Source organism: Schistocerca americana, chromosome 7, assembly GCF_021461395.2.
Source record: "Schistocerca americana isolate TAMUIC-IGC-003095 chromosome 7, iqSchAmer2.1, whole genome shotgun sequence".
Classification (NCBI taxonomy): domain Eukaryota; kingdom Metazoa; phylum Arthropoda; class Insecta; order Orthoptera; family Acrididae; genus Schistocerca; species Schistocerca americana.
The window spans coordinates 541,652,612-541,664,074 of NC_060125.1; the positions used below are offsets into that span (position 1 = coordinate 541,652,612).

General features: G+C 37.7%; 1 protein-coding gene across 1 annotated transcript in view; it reads left to right on the plus strand.

Moving 5' to 3' along the window:
- The window catches only part of LOC124622152 (pyruvate dehydrogenase protein X component, mitochondrial-like), a 132,725-nt gene extending 124,054 nt beyond the window's left edge, over positions 1-8,671 (plus strand). The window contains exon 10 of the mRNA XM_047147791.1: positions 8,275-8,671. The gene's annotated coding sequence lies outside the window, so the exon portion shown is untranslated. The remainder of the gene's footprint in view (positions 1-8,274) is intronic.
- The last annotated feature ends 2,792 nt before the right edge of the window (positions 8,672-11,463 follow it).

The window sequence follows — 11,463 nt, forward strand, 5'->3', positions numbered from 1 at the left end:
AAAAAGTGATATAGCTAATTATAGACCAGTTTCAGTTTTATCAGGCTTCAGCAAAATTATGGAAAAAATGCCCCTTAGAAGATTAACAGTTTTCTTAAATAAAGAGAGGCTGATAAGTGACTCCCAGAGTGGTTCAGAGGTGGGAAGTCAACTCAGTCAGCAATTTTTGCCTTCTTAAATGAAGTATTAATAGCAGTGGATGATAAACAACATGTATCTGGGATATTTCTGGATCTAAGTAAAGTATTTGATGTAATTGATCATGGCATTCTCTTGTGTAAATTAAGTAATTATGGAATTAGAGGCCAGTCTGAAAAGTGGATCCAGTCGTACCTCAGAAATCGTCAGCAGATTGCAGAAATATAACACAAAGATAGTGAAACACAAAAAAAAATTCTAGTTTTTTTCAGTGACGAGAAGAAAATCAAGTATGGAGTCCCACAAGGGTCAGTTCTAGGATCTGTCCTATTTCTGCTGTACGTAAATGACTTGGCTAGTAAAATACACAATGGAACTACTGCACTGTTTGCAGATGACACTAATATTCTAATTAAATCACAGAATGAGGAAAATCTGCAGGAGGCTGCAGCATCAGTTATGCGTACCTTAACACACTGGTTCAAGACCAATAGGCTCATCATAAATTCTGAAAAAACTGTGGCAGTTAACTTTCATACCACACAAATATCCAGCCTGCAAACCCTTTATTCACTATCGAAGGAAAAAATGTGTTGAAGGTCAGTCATACAAAATTTCTAGGTGTACATGTTCAGGCAGATCTGAAGTGGGAGGTACACCTAAACAATTTAAATAAGAGACTGAATTCACTAGCATATGCTGTTAGGATCCTCTCTCAAAATACAAGCTGCTCACCAGTGCTGGCAATGCATCATTGCAGTACACAGTCACTACTTATGTATGGAATAATTTTTGGGGGAATTCCACAAATACTACAAAAACATTTAAAATACAGAAAAAGATTATCAGGGTGATGAAAAAAGCTAAATGTAGGGATTCCTGTAGACCCCTTTTTAAAACTCTGAAAATATTGCCACTGCCTTGCTTGTGCATATGTACGAAACACTAATTTTCACAAAAGGGAGCATCTTAAAAAAGGAAAATCTCTTCAAACACAACTATGATATACACACATATGAAACTAAACAGAAGATGAACCTACACAGGAACACAGTAAATACAAACTTATGCAAAAGAGGAATGTATCATTCTGGAGCTATGTTATATAACCATATGCCTTCTTACCTAAAATACATACCAACATTAAATGCATTTAAAATAAACTTAAAACAGTTCTTGCATGACCACTGCTTCTATTCTTTGTCAGAGTTTATGGAACATCATAATAAGTAAACCTCATTTACCAAATTTCACTAATTTGTCAATTCATAATATAGTTTACATTGTGCTTATCATGTCATCTCACTTAATAACTGCTATTATCACATATAGAAGTAATGTAGTACACCAACCTACATTATTATGCAATTTTACTATGTCAACAATGTAGTCAAAATGACTACTGTATTGTAAACTAACTAGGTTTACCACTATCCTATATCACATGTACAAACAATGTACGAAACTTATTCTTGGACCAGTAAATAAATAAATAAATAAAATAGGACCAAATTGCAGAGAAAATCTCCAAGGTCATGGAACATGTCATTACTTGACATTACAACATAAAAGTAATAACAGATAAAAATAAATGTTTATGAACCCAGAAAAGGTCAAGCCATGAGTTTAAGTACATGCAGTCAACAATATAACACAGGAATCAGCTTAATTTTTCAAGGAACTCCTCAACAGAATAGGAGTGACCCATGAGGAAACCCTTCAGTTTAAATTTGAAAGCATGTGGATTACTGCTAAGATTTTTGAATTCTTGTGGTAGCTCATTGAAAATGGATGCAGCAGTATACTGCACACCTTTCTGCACAAGAGTTAAGGAAGTCTAATCCAAATGCAGTTTTGATTTCTGCCTAGTATTAACCAACATTAAAATGTACAGTTCGGCTTTAGAAGTCATTTAACAACTGACAATGCTATATTCTCTTTTCTCTGTGACATATTGCATTATTCTTGGGAATAAGCTGACATTGTTTACAAGAAACAACAGTAAAGAATATATATATTGAGAGGCCAATGTCAAAATACCCAGACTAGTGAACAGGGGTCAACAAGAGGTTCGTGAACTTACACAACTTATTGCCCGAACCACCTCTTTCTGAGCCAGAAATATCCTTTTAGAATGGGAAGAGTTACCCCAAAATATAATACCATACAACATAAGCAAATGGAAATAAGTAAAGTAGACTAATTTTCGTGTCAAACAATCACTTACTTCGGATACCGTTCGAATGGTAAAAATGGCAGCATCTTTGAACAAGATCCTGAACATGGGCTTTCCATGACAGTTTACTATCTATCTGATGACCCAGAAATTTGAACTGTTCAGTTTAACTAATCACATGTCCATTCACTGAAATTAAAATGTCGGGTTTTGTTGAATTGTGTGTTAGAAACTATAAAAACTGAGTCTTACTGTGATTTAGCATTACTTTATTTTCTACAAGCCATGAACGTAAATCTTGAATTGCACCATTTGAAACCTAGCCTTTACTACCAAGCTAGTGTCATCAGCAAAACAGAAATATTTTAGAGTTACCCATAATACTAGAGGGCATATCATTTATGCAAATAAGGAACAGGATTGACCCCAACACTGATCCCTGGGGCACCCCCTATTTGACTGTACCCCACTCAGACACCACATCACAGCCATTCTCAACACTGTGACCTTTTGCTGTCTGTTGTTAAAGTAAGAGGTGAACCAATTGTGAGCTACTCCCCATATTCCGTAATGGTCCAACTTCTGGTGCAATATTTTCTGATCAACACAATCAAACGCCTTAGTTAAATCAAAAAATATGCCTAGCCTTCAAAACTTTTTGTTTAACCCATCCAGTATGTCGCAGAGAAAAGAGAATATAGCATTGTCAGTTGTTAAATGACTTCTAAAGCCGAACTGTACATTTGATAGCAAGTTATGTGATGTAAAATGATCAATTATGCTTACATACACAGCCTTTCCAATAACTTTAACAAACACTGATGGCATAGAAATAGGTCTAAAATTGTCTACATTATCTGCTTCTTCCTTTTTATAAAGCAGCTTTACTACTGAGCCCCTTAATCGTTCAGGAAACTGACCATTTCTAAAGGAAAAATTACAAATATGGCTAAATACTGTAGTGCTTTGAGAATTTCCGTGTAAATGTTAGAACCACTTGGCCTTCCTCTGTCTTGAACACACGATATTTTAAAGAGAAGTGTGAGAGAGACCAATCTGACCTACTATGCCACTATGCAACCTTCTATGCATTGCATTGCATGTGTGTGCATGTCTAAAAACATTCACGAGCAAACTGTGGATGCGGCAGCCGACAAGTACCGGCTGTACGATCCATAGAGTTTCAATGTAAGTGTAGAGAAGAACAAGGAGTGTTTACATATTATTTATGTATTATTCTGTGTTTTTAGTGACTGTGGTGATTGTTAAGGACAAATGTAGAAATGAAATTAGACTTTCAAGTAATTCATATGTTGGACTTGCTAGAAGCAAGACATGTTCATAAATTGCGAGTCGTTCTTAAACCAAGTCGCTTATGAATGTTTATTTAATACATTCCTAAAGCTCAAAATACGAGTGAAATACAGGAAGATGGAGATATTTAGATGTGGAATGCAAGAATGTTATTCTACATACTCCAATACATCGTTAATTGGTGAAAACATAAAGTTTGTATATGTACTGCACACATTCTATCGTCAAAAAGCGTTAGAGCATGGTGACCAGTGAAAAGGACTCGGAAAAAAAAATGGGAATTTGAAAAGAAATCGAAGAAGAAGATATGATGTGTTGCCATAGCAACCAGATATAGCAAGACGAGAACTGTTTTGTGTAATTGGATTAAGTCCAAAAATCAAATGGAAAAAAATGTGGATGCAACAAAAGAGAAGACGTAAGGAAGTAATAACGTTAAAAGAACGGAAAGAAGACTAAGAAGAGATATGATGAGAATAATTCAACTAAGAAGATCCAGTGGGTGGAGTATACAACTCACACACATCACAGTGATGCCGACGCAGAAACAACATCCAACGCCACTGGCACCAGTTGCGGTTCACTGGTGCTGACCTGCTTCCACGGCTGCTTACCGATGCCGACCGAGCGAGGTGGCGCAGTGGTTAGCACACTGGACTCACATTCGGGAGGACGACGGTTCAATCCCGTCTCCAGCAATCCTGATTTAGGTTTTCCGTGATTTCCCTAAATCGTTTCAGGCAAATGCCGGGATGGTTCCTTTGAAAGGGCACGGCCGATTTCCTTCCCAATCCTTCCCTAACCCGAGCTTGCGCTCCGTCTCTTAATGACCTCGTTGTTGACGGGACATTAAACACTAACCACCACCACCACCACCGATGCCGACGTCGACACCAACATCTGACGCCACCAGCTTGCTGTTCACCAGTGTTGAATTGCCATCACATCCGCTTACCTACGTTGGGAGAATTCTACGCCGGGTGAGCGCAAAATAGAACTTAAGTACCTTAGCAAGGAGGGATACAACCAATAGAGTGACTTTTATTGGTGTAGTTATTATACTTAGAGTTCATTCGTTACTAGGTCTAAAACTAATAGGAATATGGATAATACACAGAGAATTGGGGAAACTTCAGAACCAGCCATGGCTATGAAAGTGAGTAAGGAAGTGCCAGATTGGTCTGAATTAGTAAATTTAAACAAAGCCCAGAATTTACAGTTAAATGAAACTTTAAAAGCTCAAAATGCTACATTAGATGCCCAGAGTGCAGCTTCAACTGCTCAAAATGCTACTTTAAGTAAAGAACTAGGCTCAGTAAATTCTCAATTAAATTTATTAAATGCCAAAGGAGAATCGCAAAGCAAAGAATTTGGTAGTCTATGCAAAAGCAAGGGGGGCTTTAAACACTGAATTTGACGATTTAAATAATGAAGTAGTGCATTTGAAATTAGAATTAAAGAATGAAGTAACTAACTCTTTAAACCTCCTTCTAAATCAACTGTTCACTGACTAGTCAGAAACAGAATGATCAAATTCAGGAGTTGATAAAAAAGTTAGAATTTGATATTGAAGGTAAATGTAATAATGTGGAATCTGAACTTAGTGGGAGGTTAGGATCATTTGAAAATGTGTATAATGTTAAGTTTGATGCTGTAAAGCAGAGACTCCATACTTTAAAAGGGAGCGTCGATAAGAATAGCGAATTAATACCAATAATCCAATGGCATTAATACATGAGTAGAAAATGTAGAAAGAAGTTTCCAAGAGAGAATAACTCTGATACAATAAATATAAGTAGTCTGGAGGAACAGGCAGAAGAAATTACAGACCGAAAAGTTAGTGAGAGTATAACCTCCTGAAATGTTTCAACTATTGCTTCGTCCAAACTTAATGATACTAGCAAGGTTACAGATGACATGTGGAAAGAATTCAAGCTTATCCAAAACAAAGTAGAAAAAGTGCATCGCCACCTAATGTTGTGTTTCCTAGGGAAGTGGTGATTGTTTTGCAGTGGGGAGACATTCAAACAAAATTTAACGAGAAGTACTGGTCTGCACTTGCTCAAGTGAAGTCAATATCAGATCCATGGGACCTGGGCAGAGTCATATATCCCCAGGGACATAAACATTCTTAGTTAACAGGTGGAGTGACGACCGTTGGGTCCCGAGTTGTTTTCGGTGTTTCTTCTTTAATAATTTCCCTGCACCGAATTTCCCCAAACTCTTAAACTATTCTATCCTCCCACACTTAGAGGTACTGGTAAAAACCTTACCAGTGAGCATTTGTTATTATGTCATCCAAAATTACTCCTGGTAAGATATTTTCTTGTTCCAGTCAGTTAGATGTCCCGACTTTGGTCAGCTGCAGCATGAGGCGGAGAATTGCACACGTGTTGTCTCCGATCTCAGACATTGGGCACAGCCTTGGGGCAGGATATATTAGGTGCCTGGTCAGTTCTTATCTCCCTCAGTCATGGGAATACTGTTCTCATGCAAAATATAATATAGTCAAGCCAGCTTTTGCCTTTTTGCATTACACGAGGTTTCCGTCCTCGCTGAGTTGGCCTTAGGACAGCTGCATTACTCTTTGTCGGATGTACCGCCATAGTTGGTCCAGAGTTCAAATTTATATTTTCTAATGCATATTTGTGTTAATGAATGGAAGTGAATATTACATTAGCAGAACATATAATATTGGATGAATAATTAAATAATGATGATACTATAGCATATAATGTTCTATTTTGTATAGAATATTTTATACCTTTTATGAGATGTGATGTAGACAGGAGGGTTTGTATTGATTTTGAAAGGGGTGGGTAGTGTAAATAAGAGCAAGATTTACACCAACAGTGAAATCATGGATAACACAGAACACACATCACACCTTTCAAACAACCCTCACAAACAAGTGTGACTGGTTCTTCACCATTTGCCGTTTCCATAGGGTTGCTAAGATTTTCTTCGGGGAGGGTGAAGGTGGGAATGTTTGTTCTGTAGGAGACGATTTAACACCATACCTCCTCCAGCTCCTCACTCAAGTACCGGCGAGGCAGGGATCCTGGGGAAGGAGGGTTCGAAGGGTTTCCTGTCTTCTTTCTCTTCTTCGATCTTAGCAATCATTTATATTTTTTCCTTTCTTACTTCTCTTTTGAGGACCTAACTATTTTTCCCTCTTTCCATGTTCATATACTTCTATCGCAGAAGTCCTTCCTAGTCTCCATGGTTTCCAATATCCTACAACTTATTTTCACATATGAAGGCCGAAGAATTAGAACACACAAACACACTTATGCATTCACACAAAGAAATACTAATACACAAACAATGAAGTCACAGATTAGAAGGATGTAAGAACCACCAAGGGTTGTAGGGGAGAAGATATATGTACGTCTAGAAAGCTACACACATTGTTTTTATTATGACGGTTCTACATTGCTTATTTACATGAAAAGCCTCCATATTGCATATGTACATAAGTATAGAAAAACTATGATGATCTTACAACGAGTATACATAAGCAGGAAGCATGAGTAATGAAGGAGAACGCAAACCAGACTGGAGTAAATTGTGATGCATATTTAAAAAAAGTCAGTGTAGCGAATAGTTGGATAAATTGATGAATAGTAGGATAAAGGGGCTTGAACAATAGGTAGACATAGTATCTACCATGAGTTGAATAATATGTGTAGAGATAGTATCTACTAAGAGTATAGAAGTTGAAAATTAGAGGAGGACTCTAGGGTATTAAATGAGGTACTAAGAAGTGAGAGTGAAGTGTAAAATAGATTTTTATTTTACCAGGAAATATTTGATTATAGTGTACATAAAGATGTATACAAGGGCAATGAACCATGAGGCATACTCATAAAGGATAAGGGAGGCATACCCGGCATTTGCAAAAGATATAGGGCAGGATGAGCTGTGGCCAGATGAGTAGGGATATTTTATAAAGGGGCGTATGTACCAGGATGGAAGGAGGAAGTGAATTCATAGGGTCAATCCACATGTAAGGTAAAGGTTCTGATCCTAGGGGAAAAGGACAGTATCGTGGTAGGAGTCACATTTAATAAGAATTATTCAGGTAAGTTTGAATTCTATATGTCACTAGCATTATTATGTTTTATGTGAGTTTACAGTCCTCCAGACTACCAACTACTATAAATAATGACACTATTACATACCAAGGAAAAAATAGTACAAGGAATTAGAATAAAGAATAAAGTACTCAAGTGTCACGAACACCTGGAGCTTATGATTGGAAACTAAAGGTTTAGTCCTCACAATTCCTAGATATAAGAAAACTTAACTACAACATTTCAATCAATGTTCACATTTTATAATTAAAGTAAAATGAAAAAAATAAGCAATAGCTAAGTAATAAGAAAAAGGGTATTTACGGTTATGAAAAGAACAAGGTATACTGTTGAAATATGAATTGTTATTATATGTGATACCAATGTACATAATGATTGTTTATAAAATATATGTTCAGTCTGAGGGGGAGGAATACATAGTGCTTCAAGAGTTTCTGCATAAATTCTAGAACCACTTGCCCTTCCTCCATCTCAAACACAAGATATTTTAATTAGAATTGTGAGAGAGATGAATCTGACCTACTGCGCATTGCGTGTTTGTGTGTGCAGGTCTAAAAACAGTCACGAGCAAATTGTGGATGCGGCGGCCAAATGGTGGCCAACAAATACCTGCTGTACAATCCATAGTGTTTCAGTGTAAGTGTGTAAGTGTAGAGAAGAACAAATAGTGTTTATTTATTTTTCTGTGCTTTTAGTGACTGTGATGATTGTTAAGGACAAATAAAGAAATGAAATTAGACTTTCAAGTAATTCATATGTTGGACTTGCTAGAAGCAAGACATTTTTGTAAATTATGTGGTTGTTAAACCAACGCTATTGTAAATGTATTTAATCGAGTCTAATGTGAGACGAATTGGTTGAGTTGCAAACTTTTGAATATTTATGTGAGAAATGGTGACTTTGTTCTTTGTGGAAGTTGAAATATACCAAGACTAAACTAAAAGTATTCTGCGAGTATCCAATTATTTCATGAGTCTTAGCCAGCTTTATTCGTTGGAGAAGAAGTTTTTGGAGATTGACGGGGCCGACTATCCAGAGAGGAAGATCGACTGTGCATACCAAGTAAGTCAACTGATGTGAGAGCAGTGTGAAGTTGGCAAATCAGCTCCACATCAATTCTTGTTGTCTAGAGCGTTAGAATACAGAGCTAACATGTGCAGCACAGTACTTTAATATTCTTCTAGGCATTCCATCATATCCATGAGAGTCCTCAGTCTTCAGTTATTTAATTATTGACTCAATCTCCCACTTGTCTGTATCACAGAGGAGTATTTCAGACATCAATCTCGGAAAGGATTTGCCAAGAGAGTTATATGATCCCCTGTTGAGACTAAATTGTTATTTAGTTCATGAGCAATGCTCAGTAAATGATTGTTAAATACTGTACGTGTATCTGATTTATCAGTATCAGAAATATTTTTAGTACAAATTGACTTTATATCACCGACCTTGTGCTGCTGACCAGACACTTCCTTCACAACTGACCATATGGTTTTAATTTTATCCTGTGAATTCTATTTGTGTACCACATACTCTTTGCCTTCCTAACAACATTTGAAGCATCTTACAATACTGTTGGGCTACTGTAGCTTTATTGTGACTACTAACATTTTGATATAATTCCTGCTTTGTTGTACATGATATCCTTATCCCACTAGTCAGCCACACGGGCTGCCTTTTACTGATAGTACACTGTTTAGAACATTCTAATGGAAAGAAACTCTCAAAAAGCATGAGAAATGTTTTAAGGAAAGCATTATATTTGTCATCTATGTTATTGGAACTATGAACATCCTCTCACTCTTGTTGCCTGATGAGTTTTAAAAAACACTATTGCCATTGGATTAGCTTTCCTACATGGTTTGTAATTATATGTGGCATTTGAGTGCGGAAGCCTTTTAGTGTTAAAATTTGTGCATCGTGGTCAGAAAGGCCATTTACCGTTTTACTAAAAGAATGCCCATATAGTAATGAAGAATGAATAAAAATATTGTCTATGGCTGTGCTACTGTTCCCCTCCACCCTAATTGGAAAAAAACACAGTCTGCATCAGATCATATGAGTTTAGGAGATCTACCTACATCCTTTTTCTTGCACAATCACATAAAAAATTAATGTGGAAGTCACTACATATAATTAATTTCCAGTACTTCCTATAAAGTGAATCAAGAACCTTCTCTAGCATGAGCAGAAATGCTCTGAAGTCAGAGTTAGAGGACCTGTAAACAACAAAAATTAGAAGTTTAGTTTCACTTAACTCAACTGCCCCTGAACAACATTCAAATATCTGTACAGTGCAATGCCACGATACATCTATTGACTCAAATGGTATACTGTTTTTTTTACGTACATGGCCACTCCCCCACCCCTCAAGGCCTCAGGGAACTCCTTGAAAAACAGCCAGCTAATCTGTACCCTGGTAAACGAAGCCCCTGAATTGTCAAATTATGTAAGCAATAATTTCACAGTCAACATCTATAAGCAGTTCACTAACTTTATCCCTAATACCTCTTATGTTTTGATGAAATATGCTAATTCCTTCTCTGCTTGGAAACATGATGTCCTCTGAAGGTGATTCCTTAGTTAGAGGGACTTCCTTTAAGCAGGTATACCTATCAGCTGATATCAATCTAAAAAAGGTACAGCTCTAACACCAGCTACTATAGGAATTTTATCCATGAGTGATCCCATCACCGCCACTACACCATCACTTATAAGCTTGGCCAGTCTTCCCTTTCCGTACCTATTGAGGTGCAGGCCATGCCTGGTGAAACCCGATCTACTAATAGACTCAACTGGCACCACTGCAATGCGACCTATGCCCACTGCCATCAGTGCCATCTAAATCCCCATGTTAACGCACCTAACAACCGCATTAAGATGAGGCCGATCATGACGCTGAAACGGTTGCAGGAAATGCAGTCAGTGCCACAAGTTTGAGTAGCTATCTTTACCAGGTCACTACCTACACCATATTCTCTGTTCCTATCAAGACTATTCCCGGCTCCACCCACTATCAGTTCTTGTCCTCCTTCGTAAAGTTCCTACATCACTCCCCTATTCTGTAAATCACCTGAGCCAACCTTGCACTAGGTTTCACAATGCTGATGACCTGGTACTCACTCCCCAACACTTCCTGCAATTGCGGCCTAGACATCTACTGTGTGAACTACCTAGCAGGAGACCTCCTACTTTCTGTTGCACTTTGCAACTGACTTAGGTCTCCTAACTGCTGAGGACTGCTGCATGTTTCCTACACCTACAGCTGCAAGAGGCTTCTCTCTACTCAACTCTGATAGTTGGTCAAATTTATTGCATATATGCAAAGTACAACTGTCTGAATACCTCCTCCTCCTCCTCCTAGCTGCCTTCTTGCCAACTGCCTGTTCCCATTCTCCAGCACCCTCCAGCCTCCTCAACCTATCTAGTTCCTCCTTTGCGTTCTGTAACTGCACCTGAAGGGCACAGATCTTACACTCCTGCTCCTCTGTCAACTTGTTTCTACTACAGACTCTGCATTCCCAGGAGAAGCTCTTGCTAGAATGTCCACTGGTTTCCCCACTGCAGCCACCTTAATGAAAAAACTTTGAAAAAATCCCACACTGTAACCCACTACTCACAAACCTACGACAGAGCCCACACTTCTCACTCGTGGCAAAATTTTACAGTTACTGAGAAAAACAATAACTATGTTACCTAAATTCAGTTACATCAATAGAACTATTTATAGAACTAACA